The sequence below is a fragment of the Pseudophryne corroboree genome, unplaced genomic scaffold (assembly GCF_028390025.1).
Source record: "Pseudophryne corroboree isolate aPseCor3 unplaced genomic scaffold, aPseCor3.hap2 scaffold_1198, whole genome shotgun sequence".
In the NCBI taxonomy this organism is placed as follows: Eukaryota; Metazoa; Chordata; class Amphibia; order Anura; family Myobatrachidae; genus Pseudophryne; species Pseudophryne corroboree.
The window spans coordinates 92,057-104,330 of NW_026967823.1; the positions used below are offsets into that span (position 1 = coordinate 92,057).

General features: G+C 44.4%; 1 pseudogene; it reads left to right on the forward strand.

The window, feature by feature from the left end:
• Window positions 1-11,723: 11,723 nt before the first annotated feature.
• On the forward strand, window positions 11,724-11,902 carry LOC134991031 (U1 spliceosomal RNA; annotated as a pseudogene).
• Window positions 11,903-12,274: the final 372 nt, after the last annotated feature.

The following is a 12,274-nucleotide window of genomic DNA, read 5'->3' on the forward strand; positions in this document are numbered from 1 at the left end:
CTTCCTTTCTCAATTGTGCCCGTCAGCAGCTATTCTAAGGTTGCTGCCAATGGGTGTGACACATTAATTTCTTCTGTGGGGTACACTGGACTCCACAAGGATTCACATTGGGGTGTAGAGTAGGATCTTGATCTGAGGCACCAACCGGCTCAAAGCTTTTGACTGTTCCCAAGAAGCTCAGTGCATTCTCCTCTATAACCCCGCTTCCATGAACAGGGAGCTCAGTTTGTAGTTGGTGCCTTCAGTAGCAGGCCAATTAACAGGGGCCTGCCTCAGGCAGCCTATTCTTAGCTATTAATTTTGACAAGAAAAGAAGAACTTGTTTTATGAGAATCTACAAGGGCTGCAGCAGGCTAGGTCTAATAGACATCTTTACTGCAGCTTCATCACTCCCAGCGGCGCTATATACTCCCGTGCCCTGGTTGCTGGGTCACTGCAGCGGAGGCTCCGGTTTCATCCTAAGGTCAGTCACACACACACCACCCTTCCGGATCACGAGGCCGCTGATGAAGGGGAGCGAGGCCGTAGGGGGTGGGCCGTGTGCGCACTGCGGTGGACACTGATTACTGGGCAGCCGCTCCACTAGCCACCAGGTACAGTTAAGGAGCACAGGTCTGGGGGTTTTTCTCCTATATTAACCCAATTTTGTACTGCCCGCAGCGCATTGTGATAGGTAATAGGGCCTGATTCAGGTTGGATTGCAATCACAATAAGCGATCCAACTGCAAAAATTGCTAAGAGCATACGCATGTGCCTGCATTTTCTGCGGCACCCCGCAGAGAATGTGATCGCCTCTGCCTGTCAATCGGGGTGGGGAAGGGGGGGAGAGGTGGGTCAGCAACACTCCATTTCCAAGTCAGGGATGGAGCGGTGCGGGGGCAAGGCTTCAAAATGGGGTCTGCAACGGAGGAGACACAGGGGGCGTGGTCACAGCGGCTGTATGACATCACATTCAGCCGCTGTGATCACAAAAATGGTGGCGGCTTCCTGCGCGCACATACAGTCTGCACCAGCAGGAGCCTACACCATTTTTTATGATCACGCTGAACTGCAGTGCGACTGCAATTACAGCATGGTCAAGAAGGGAGGCGTCATGCTGGGTGGCCATGCCCTGTCACTGTGCAGGAGCCAGCACCGCTCACACACTAGTCCCCGGGTGCAGCCCCCAACCCCCGGGACACCCGGAGCAACAAAATGTAGATTCAGGCCACCAGGCCACGCCCCTACCTATGAAACCATGCCTCCTTTTTACCATTGCGCTGCTTATCTGCGCGCACTGCATTACAATCTCCCTCGCCACCTCTCTGTGTGTCACCAGTGATAGTGACACCTCTGCCATGCTTGTAGCAGCTGGTCCTAAGATCTACGCCTCAAACCCTGAGTGTTTGCCCTTGTGACTTGTTGATCATCATAGCGAAGCAGATGCTTACAGAAAACTGCAGGGGCTTAGATTGAAAATAAAAAAATTGATGGGTATAAGGTAGAGAGGAGCGGGTTCGGTTCTCCGAGAACCGAATTCCCCACGAACTCCACGTGGTTTACACTGGTCCGAGGCAGGCTCGGTTGTTCCCGCCTGACTCGGAAAACCTGAACAAGGGAAAATGTCATCATCCCGCTGTCGGATTCTCGCGAGATTCGGATTCCATATAAAGAGCTGCGCGTTGCTGCCATTTTTACTCGTGCATTGAAGAGAGAGCGGAGAGGACGTGGCTATGTTCTCTCAGTGGAAATCTCAATATCAGTGCTCAGTATCAGTGGTTACTTATTGCTGCTCAGTAATACTAGTAGTGTGTCTCTCCTGCTCAGTGTCAGTTCTCAGTAGTATCCTCATCAGTGCTCAGTATCACTGCTCATTGTCTTGTGCTGCATTGTGGTGCTCAGCATACTACAGTACATTACTAATAGTCCAGTGCTGCATCTTGCTGCTCAGTGTCAGTTCTAGTATCCTCATCAGTGCTCACTATCACTGCTCATTGCATTGTGGTGTTCTGTATACTACAATAACATAGTAATATAGTAACATAGTTTTTGAGGTTGAATAGAGGCAAATTGCCCATCGTGTTCAACCTGTTTTAAGTTGTGATGATTCTACATACTTGCTGAATAATGTTTTATGACTAGTTAGCTACTATAACTCATGTTACCCCCGGATTAACCATGTTGATATTTTAAGTATTATAACCTTGGATAGCTTTTTCATTCAGAAATGTATCCATTCCTTTTTTAAATCCAATTACAGAGTCCGCCATTACCACCTTCCCTGGCAGGGAATTCCACATCCTGATTGCCCTAACAGTGAAGAAACCTTTCCTCCATTGCGTTCTGAACTTTCCTCCAGTCGCAGCGAGTGACCACGTGTTCTTTTAATAAATAATTCCTCTGATAACTCTTTGTTATGTATCTTTACATATTTGAAGATATTAATAATATCTCCTCTTAGGCACCTCTTTTCTAGTGTATAAATATTCAGCCTAGTAAGTCTTTCCTTATAGTCCAGTACTTTTAGGCCTTTAATCAATTTAGTCTTCAGGATCTCTTACACTTCCATGAGCAGCAGAGTAGTGCAATGGAAGCATGCTGGGCCCATAACCCAGAGGTCGATTGATCGAAACTATCCTCTGCTATGTGCATTTTTTTTTTTATAATTAAAGTAATCAAAAACTGGGATTGATATTTTGGCTCTTTTATTTTTACTTAAAGTACAATAACTTTTATCATTTTAATTTGTTTTAATAGTATATTGACAGCATTGTTTTCTTTAAAAAATCCACTTAATTTTCTTTACCCTATTACTGAAATGGTAATTGACAAAAACAAACTACATTGTCACCAGAAGAGCAATGCAAAATGTACAAGTGATATATGAAAATCATCTTCCATCTTGAATTTCAATGATGCATTGGGACAACAATTTGTGAGAAACATCTTCACCCACAAAGAAAGATTTTCTTAATTCCTTACCTGTGTGCTGATTAGATATCACCTTGTTTTCACATTAAACAGACTTCCCCGTGAGGAAGCAGCAAGGATGCAGTGACGTTTCCTGGTGTCAACCTGTATTATTTCAGTAGACATTGAAATGAGGATGCATCTTTGATGCCTTTCCAATGAAGCAAGTTTATTTCAGTAATAGGTGAAAAACCATTCCTACAAAGGTGTTAATCAGAGACTTGGCTTTGTGGACACTATTCAGAGAGCAAATTTGTTAGCATAAACATAAAATCAGAAAATGAAGAGCTGTTTAATCACTCAATTGGACTTTTCTGCCAGCATATTTTTTTTCTCTGCAACCCACTGCTAAATTGTGCTTCCTAGCTGTTTTTTTATAAAATCACTTAATCAAATCTAACTCTGATTACATCAGAGAAGGCCAGGTACCCTACACCATAAGGGGGGTTTTTGAAATTTTGACTTGTCTACTTAAAGATCACCAAAATCTGATTACAAGGTCAATTACATCCCTGGGTGGGATTGAACCACCAACCTTTTGGTTAATAGCCAAACATGCTAACCGATTGCGCCACAGAGACACCTTGCAAAAGTCAATACTGACAAAGGCTAATAATCATTCATCTAGAACGTTTCCTAGAAAAACTTTAAAAAGTCAATAATCTGGAGAATTTTTGTAAGAAACACATTGGTACTTTCCCATGATGAGTGAGTGCTTCAGGATTTCTTGCACTTACATGGGCTATTAACCAAAAGGTTGGTGGTTCAATCCCACCCAGGGATGTAATTGACCTTGTCATCAGATTTTGGTGATCTTTAAGTAGACAAGTCAAAATTTCAAACCCCCTCTTATGGTGTAGGGTACCTGGCCTTCTCTGACGTAATCAGAGTTAGATTTAATTAAGTGATTTTATAAAAAACAGCTAGGAAGCACAATTTAGCAGTGGGTTGCAGAGAAAAAAATAACATTTTAAACCTACCGGTAATTTTTTTTTCTCGTAGTCCGTAGAAGATGATGGGGACTCCGTAAGGACCATGGGGGATAGACGGGCTCCGCAGCAGACATGGGCACTTTAAGAAAGACTTTAGATCTGGGTGTGCACTGGCTCCTCCCTCTATGCCCCTCCTCCATACCTCAGTTAGAGAAACTGTGCCCAGAGGAGACAGACAGTTCGAGGAAAGGATTTTTGTTAATCCAAGGTCAAGATTCATACCAGCCACACCAATCACACCGTATAACTTGTGATATACTACCCAGTTAACAGTATGAATCAAATCTAACTCTGATTACATCAGAGAAGGCCAGGTACCCTACACCATAACAGGGGTTTTCGAAATTTTGACTTGTCTACTTAAAGATCAACAAAATCTGATTACAAGTTCAATTACGTCCCTGGGTGGGATTGAACCACCAACCTTTTGGTTAATAGCCGTACACACTAACTGATTGCGCCACAGCGAAACTTTGCAAAAGTACATACTGACAAAGGCTAATAAGCATTCATCTAGAACGATTCCTAGAAAAACTTTAAAAAGTCAATAATCTGGAGAGTTTTTGTAAGATGTTTCTTCCAGCAACCAATGAAGAAACACATTGGTACTTTCGCATGATGAGTGAGTGCTTCAGGATCTCTTGCACTTACATGTGCAGCAGAGTACTGTAATGGAAGCATGCTGGGTCCATAACCCAGAGGTAGGCAGATTGAAACTATCCTCTGCTATATGACTTGTCTACTTAAATATTACCAAAATTTGATGACAAGGTCAATTACGTCCCTGGATGGGATTGAACCACCAACCTTTTGATTAATAGCTGAACACACTAACCGATTGCGCCACAGAGACACTTTGCAAAAAGTACATACTGACAAAGACTAATAAGCATTCATCTAGAACGTTTCCTAGAAAAACTTTAAAAAGTCAATAATCTGGAGAGTTTTTGTAAGATGTTTCTTCCAGCAACCAATGAAGAAACACATTGGTACTTTCCCATGATGAGTGAGTGCTTCAGGATCTCTTGCACTTACATGTGCAGCAGAGTACTGCAATGGAAGCATGCTGGGCCCATAACCCAGAGGTAGGCAGATTGAAACTATCCTTTGCTATATGCATTTTTTTTTTGTTCATTAAAGTAATCCAAAACTGGGATTGATATTTTAGCTTTTATTTTTACTTAAAGTACAATAACTTTTACCATTTTAATTTGTTTTAATAGTATATTGACAGTGTTGTTTTCTTTCAAAAATCCAATTAATTTTCTTTACCCGATTATTAAAATGGTAATTGACAAAAACAAACTACATTGTCACCAGAAGAGCAATACAAAATGTACAAGTGATATATTAAAATCATCTTTCCAGCTTGAATTTCAATGATGCATTGGGGCAACGATTTTGTGAGAAACATCTTCACCCTTAAATAAAGATTTTCTTTATTCCTTACCTGTGTGCTAATTAGATATCACCTTGTTTTCACATTAAACAGACTTCCACATGAGAAAGCAGCAAGGATGCAGTGGCGTTAATGTTTCCTGGTGTCAACCTGTATTATTTCAGTAGATATTGAAATGAGGATGCATCTTGCTGCCTTTCCAATGAAGCAAGTTTAATTTAGTAATAGGTGAAAAACCATCCCTACAAATATGTTAATCAGATACTTGGCTTTGTGGACACTTTTCAGAGAACAAATTAGTTAGCATAAAAATAAAGCCAGAAAATGAAGAGCTGTTTAATCACTCAATTGGATTTTTCTGCCAGCATATTTCTTTTTCTCTGCAACCCACTGCTAAATTGTGCTTCCTAGCTGTTTTTTTATAAAATCACTGATTCAAATCTAACTCTGATTACATCAGAGTAGGCCAGGTACCCTACACCATAAGAAGGGGGTTTGAAATTTTGACTTGTCTACTTAAAGATCACCAAAATCTGATAACAAGGTCAACTACATCGTTGGGTGGGATTGAACCACCAACCCTTTGATTAATAACCAAACACACTAACCGATTGCGCCACAGAGACACTTTACAAACATACATACTGACAAAGGCTAATAAGCATTCATCTAGAACGTTTCCTAGAAAAACTTTAAAAAGTCAATAATCTGGAGAGTTTTTGTAAGATGTTTCTTCCATCAACCAACGAAGAAACACATTGGTACTTTCCCATGATGAGTGAGTGCTTCAGGATCTCTTGCACTTACATGTGCAGCAGAGTACTGCAATGGAAACATGCTGGGCCCATAACCCAGAGGTAGGCAGATTGAAACTATCCTCTGCTATATGCATTTTTTTTTGTTAATTAAAGTAATCCAAAACTGGGATTGATATTTTTGCTCTTTTATTTTTACTTAAAGTACAATAACTTTTACCATTTTAATTTGTTTTAATAGTATATTGACAGTATTGTTTTCTTTCAAAAATCCACTTAATTTTCTTTACCCTATTATTAAAATGGTAATTGACAAAAACAAACTACATTGTCACCAGAAGAGCAATACAAAATGTACAAGTGATATATTAAAATCATCTTTCCAGCTTGAATTTCAATGATGCATTGGGGCAACGATTTTGTGAGAAACACCTTCACCCTTAAATAAAGATTTTCTTAATTCCTTACCTGTGTGCTAATTAGATATCACCTTGTTTTCACATTAAACAGACTTCCACATGCGAAAGCAGCAAGGATGCAGTGGCGTTTATGTTTCCTGGTGTCAACCTGTATTATTTCAGTAGACATTGAAATGAGGATGCATCTTGCTGCCTTTCCAATGAAGCAAGTTTAATTCAGTAATAGGTGAAAAACCATTCCTACAAAGGTGTTAATCAGAGACTTGGCTTTGTGGACACTTTTCAGAGAGCAAATTTGTTAGCATAAACATAAAATCAGAAAATGAAGAGCTGTTTAAACAGCTACTGCCTAAGGGTCTCTTGACCTGGTGCAATACCTCTGTAGCTTTTTGTTGAGGCGGGACGCCATCATGTCTATCTGGAACAGTCCCCACCGACTTGCAATCTGTGCGAAGACTTCCTGATGGAGTCCCCACTCTCCTGGATGTAGGTCGTGTCTGCTGAGGAAGTCTGCTTCCCAGTTGTCCACTCCCGGAATGAACACTGCTGACAGTGCGCTTACATGATTCTCCGCCCAGCGAAGAATTCTGGTGGCTTCCGCCATCGCCACTCTGCTCCTTGTGCCGCCTTGGCGGTTTACATGAACTACTGCGGTGACGTTGTCTGACTGGATCAGAACTGGTTGGTCGCGAAGTAAGGTCTCCGCTTGACATAGGGCGTTGTATATGGCCCTTAGCTCCAGGATGTTGATGTGAAGACAAGTCTCCTGACTTGACCAAAGACCTTGGAAATTTCTTCCCTGTGTGGCTGCTCCCCAACCTCGGAGGCTCGCGTTCGTGGTCACCAGGATCCAGTCCTGAATGCCGAACCTGCGGCCCTCTAGAAGGTGAGCACTCTGCAGCCACCACAGGAGAGATACCCTGGCCCTGGGGGACAGGGTGATCAACTGATGAATCTGTAGATGTGACCCGGACCACTTGTCCAGTAGGTCCCATTGCAAGATCCTCGCATGGAACCTGCCGAAGGGAATGGCCTCGTATGATGCCACCATCATTCCCAGGACTCGAGTGCAGTGATGCACTGACACCTGTTTTGGTTTCAATAGGTTCCTGACCAGAGTCATGAGTTCCTGGGCCTTTTCTATCGGAAGATAAACCCTTTTCTGGTCCGTATCCAGAATAATGCCCAAGCAAAGTCAGACGAGTCGTAGGAACCAACTGCGACTTCGGGATATTGAGAATCCAGCCGTTTTGCTGTAACACCTTCAATGAAAGTTATACGCTGTTCAGCAACTGCTCTCTTGATCTCGCTTTTATGAGGAGATCGTTCAAGTACGGGATAATTGTGACACCTTGCTTTCGCAGGAGCACCATAATTTCCGTCATTACCTTGGTGAAAATTCTCGGAGAAAATTCTGGAGAGACCAAACGGCAACGTCTGAAATTGGTAATGACAATACTGTACCGCAAATCTTAGGTACGCCTGATGAGGTGGATAAATGAGTACATGAAGGTATGCATCCTTTATGTCCAGAGATATCATAAAATCCCCCCCTTCTAGGCTGGCGATGACCGCTCTTAGCGATTCCATCTTGAACTTGAACCTTTTCAAGTATAGGTTCAGGGATTTTAAATTTAATATGGGTCTGACCAAACCGTCCGGTTTTGGGACTACAAACAGGGTCGAATAATTTCCCTTTCCTTGTTGAAGCAGGGGAACCTTGACCACCACCTGTTGAAGATACAATTTGTGAATTGCATTTAACACTATCTCCCTTTCCTGGGGAGAAGATGGTAGGGCCGATTTGAAAAACCGGCGAGGAGGCACCTCTTCGAATTTCAGCTTGTAACCCTGAGAAACAATTTCTATTGCCTAGGGATCCACCTGCGAATGAACCCAGATGTGGCTGAAAACACGAAGACGTGCCCCCAACTGGGCGGACTCCTTTAGCGGAGCCCCAGCGTCATGCGGTGGATTTTGTAGAGGCCGGGGAGGACTTCTGTTCCTGGGAACTAGCTGTGTTGTGCAGCTTCTTCCCTCTGCCCTTACCTCTGGCAAGAAAGGACGCACCTCGTACTTTCTTGTTTCTCTGTGATCGAAAGGACTGCATTTGATAATGTGGTGCTTTCTTAGGCTGTGAGGGAATATAAGGCAAAAAATTTGATTTACCAGCTGTAGCTGTGGAGACAAGGTCCGAGAGACCTTCCCCAAACAATTCCTCACACCTGTAAGGTAAAACCTCCATATGCCTTTTTGAGTCGGCATCACCTGTCCATTGCCGGGTCCATAGGACTCGTCTAGCAGAAATCGACATAGCGTTTATTCTAGAACCCAGTAGACTAATGTCACTTTGAGCATCTCTCATATATAGGACAGCATCTTTTATATGCCCTATGGTCAATAACATAGCATCCTTATCTAGGGTCTCAATCTCTGCTGATAAGGTATCTGTCCATGCTGCCACCGCGCTACAACCTCGGCCGACGCAATTGCCGGTCTGAGTAAGGTACCAGAATGTGTGTAAATGGACTTTAGGGTAACCTCCTGCTTGCGGTCAGCAGGGTCCCTGATGGTAGCCGTATCCTGGGATGGCAGCGCTACCTTTTTGGATAAGCGTGTCAATGCTTTATCCACCCTAGGGGAGGATTCCCACCGTATCCTGTCCATTGGCGGGAAAGGATACGCCATAAGAATCCTTTTGGGAATCTGCAGCTTTTTGTCTGGAGATTCCCAAGCTTTTTCACATAATTCGTTCAACTCATGTGAGGGGGGAAAGGTTATCTCAGGTTTCTTTCCCTTATACATGTGTACCCTCGTGTCAGGGACAGGGGACTCTGTGATGTGCAAAACATCTTTTATTGCAATAATCATATATCGAATACATTTAGCCAATTTTGGTTGTAACTTTGCATCATCGTAGTCGACACTGGAGTCAGAATCTGTGTCGGTATCTGTGTCAACTATTTGGGATAGTGGGCGCTTTTGAGACCCCGAAGGTCCCTGCGACATAGGGACAGGCATGGGTTGACTCCCTGACTGTTCCCTAGCTTCAGCTTTGTCTAATCTCTTGTGTAATAAGTTTACATTAGCACTTAAAACATTCCACATATCCATCCAGTCAGGTGTCGGCGTTGTCGATGGAGACACCACATTAATTTGCTCCTGCTCCTCTCTAGGAGAGCCTTCTACCTCAGACATGTCGACACACGTGTACCGACACACCATACACTCAGGGAATCCTCTTATCTGAGGACAGTTCCCCAACAAGGCCCTTTGGAGAGACAGAGAGAGAAAGTATGCCAGCACACACCCCAGCGCTATATGACCCAGGAAAAAAACACAATCATTTTATGTTTACCCAGTAGCGCTGTATTTCCATATATATATGCGCCTAATTATGTGCCCCCTCTTCTTTAAGACCCTCTTTCTACCGTGGTATAAGCAGGGGAGAGTCCATGGAGCTTCCCCTCAGCGGTGCTGTGGAGAAAATGGCGCTGGGGAGTGCTGAGGGAGAAGCCCCACCCCCTCAGCGACGGGCTTCTGTCCCGCTCAAATAGCCCCCCCCATAAAAAAATGGTGGGGGCTCTTATATATATATACAGTGCCTAGCTGCATATATATTTATTTTGCCAAAGAGAGGTCTATATTGCTGCCCAGGGCGTCCCCCCTGCGCCCTTCACCCTTACACTGACTGCCGTGTGTGAGGTGTATGGGAGCAATGGAGCACAGCTTTACTGCTGTGCGTTACCTCAGTGAAGATCATGAAGTCTTCCGCCGCCTCTGAAGTCTTCTTTTCTTCTCATACTCACCCGGCTTCCATCTTCCGGCTCTGCGAGGGGGACGGCGGCGCGGCTCTGGGACGGACGGCGAGGGTGAGACCTGCGTACCGATCCCTCTGGAGCTAATGCTGTACAGTAGCCTAAGAAGCAGAGCCTATCAACTCACAGAAGTAGGTGTGCATCTCTCCCCTCCGCCCCTCGATGCAGGGAGTCTGTTGCCAGCAGGCTCCCTGAAAATAAAAAAATCTAACAAATATACTTTCTGTCAGGAAACTCAGGAGAGCTCCCTGAAAAGCACCCAGTCTCCTCTGGGCACAGTAGTAAACTGAGGTCTGGAGGAGGGGCATAGAGGGAGGAGCCAGTGCACACCCAGATCTAAAGTCTTTCTTAAAGTGCCCATGTCTCCTGCGGAGCCCGTCTATCCCCCATGGTCCTTACGGAGTCCCCAGCATCCTCTAGGACGTAAGAGAAAAATTATGCTGGCAGAAAAATCCAATTGAGTGATTAAACAGCTCCAGAGCTGCTCTGTAAGGCAAGTAAAAGGGTGTGGGCCCTGCAGCACTACCTGTAGTTTGCATTGTGCATTGGAAGCCTAGTTTGCTGTCTGTTTCCACTTCTTTTTTCTTGATCCCCTCCCGTCTATACCCTTGTGCACTATCCTGACTTCTCCTCCCGTCTGCTTACTTTGTGCCTTCCAATGCACAATGCAAACTACAGGTAGTGCTGCAGGGCCCACACCCTTTTACTTGCCTTACAGAGCAGCTCTTGAGCTGTTACAGTGCCCAGCTGCTGCAAGAAATCAGCGTGAATGCTTCAGGGGCTGGGGCATGGCCAACATGAGCCCCACACCGAAGGAGGGTGGGGGTGTTTAATGCGAACTAGGGGTCTTGCACAATGCGAACTACAGGTAGTGCTGCAGGGCCCACACCCTTTTACTTGCCTTACAGAGCAGCTCTGGAGCTGTTACAGTGCCCAGCTGCTGCAAGAAATCAGCTTGAATCCTTCAGGGGCTGGGGCATAGCCAACATGAGCCCCACACCGACAGAGGGTGGAGGTGTTTAATGCGAACTAGGGGTCATCCAAGTGCCGCAAAAGGCCGCCATGCCCTGCACGCCCCTTTTCTCTTTTCATATGCAGACGAGGGTTGAAGCCAACTTTGACCCACTGCTTGGATGACATCGCCATATGCAAATCCATCTGCTGCAGGCCTTCCCCCAGGAATGCTTGCACTAGTTGTTGCATTTGGTTTGTTGTTTGGGGGTGCTTCAGTATTAGGCAGCCATCTGCCCTCCCATGTTCATCTGAAAATATGTGTTCTCCCTGCAGTTGTTGTCCCCAGATGAGAGTTCCCTTGTGCTGCCTCAGTTGAATCTCCTTTACTTGACAGAGATGTGCCTGAGCAGCGGCCCTCCCCAGCCCTATCCCAAATCATACTTATTTTGCATAGGAGATACCATGGTCATGAAGACTGTTCTCCCAGGGTGCGGTTCATTCATTGCATTCTGGGTATGCTGACCCCTGTGATTTCCCCAAATGTGGGAAACTCGACTGCATTATTTAATGCGAACTAGGGGTCATCCAAGCACCGCAAAAGGCCGCCATGCCCTGCATACCCCTTTTCTCTTTTCATAAGCAGACGAGGTTTGAAGCCAACCTTGACCCACTGCTTGGATGACATCACTTGCTGCCTTTCCAATGAAGCAAGTTTAATTTAATAATAGGTGAAAAACCATCCCTACAAAGGTGTTAATAAGATACTTGGCTTTGTGGACACTTTTCAGAGCACAAATTTGTTAGCATAAAAATAAAGCCAGAAAATGAAGAGCTGTTTAATCACTCAATTGGATTTTTCTGCCAGCATATTTCTTTTTCTCTGCAACCCACTGCTAAATTGTGCTTCGTGGCTGTTTTTTTTATAAAATCACTTAATCAAATCTAACTCTGATTACATCAGAGAAGGCCAGGTACCCTACACCATAAC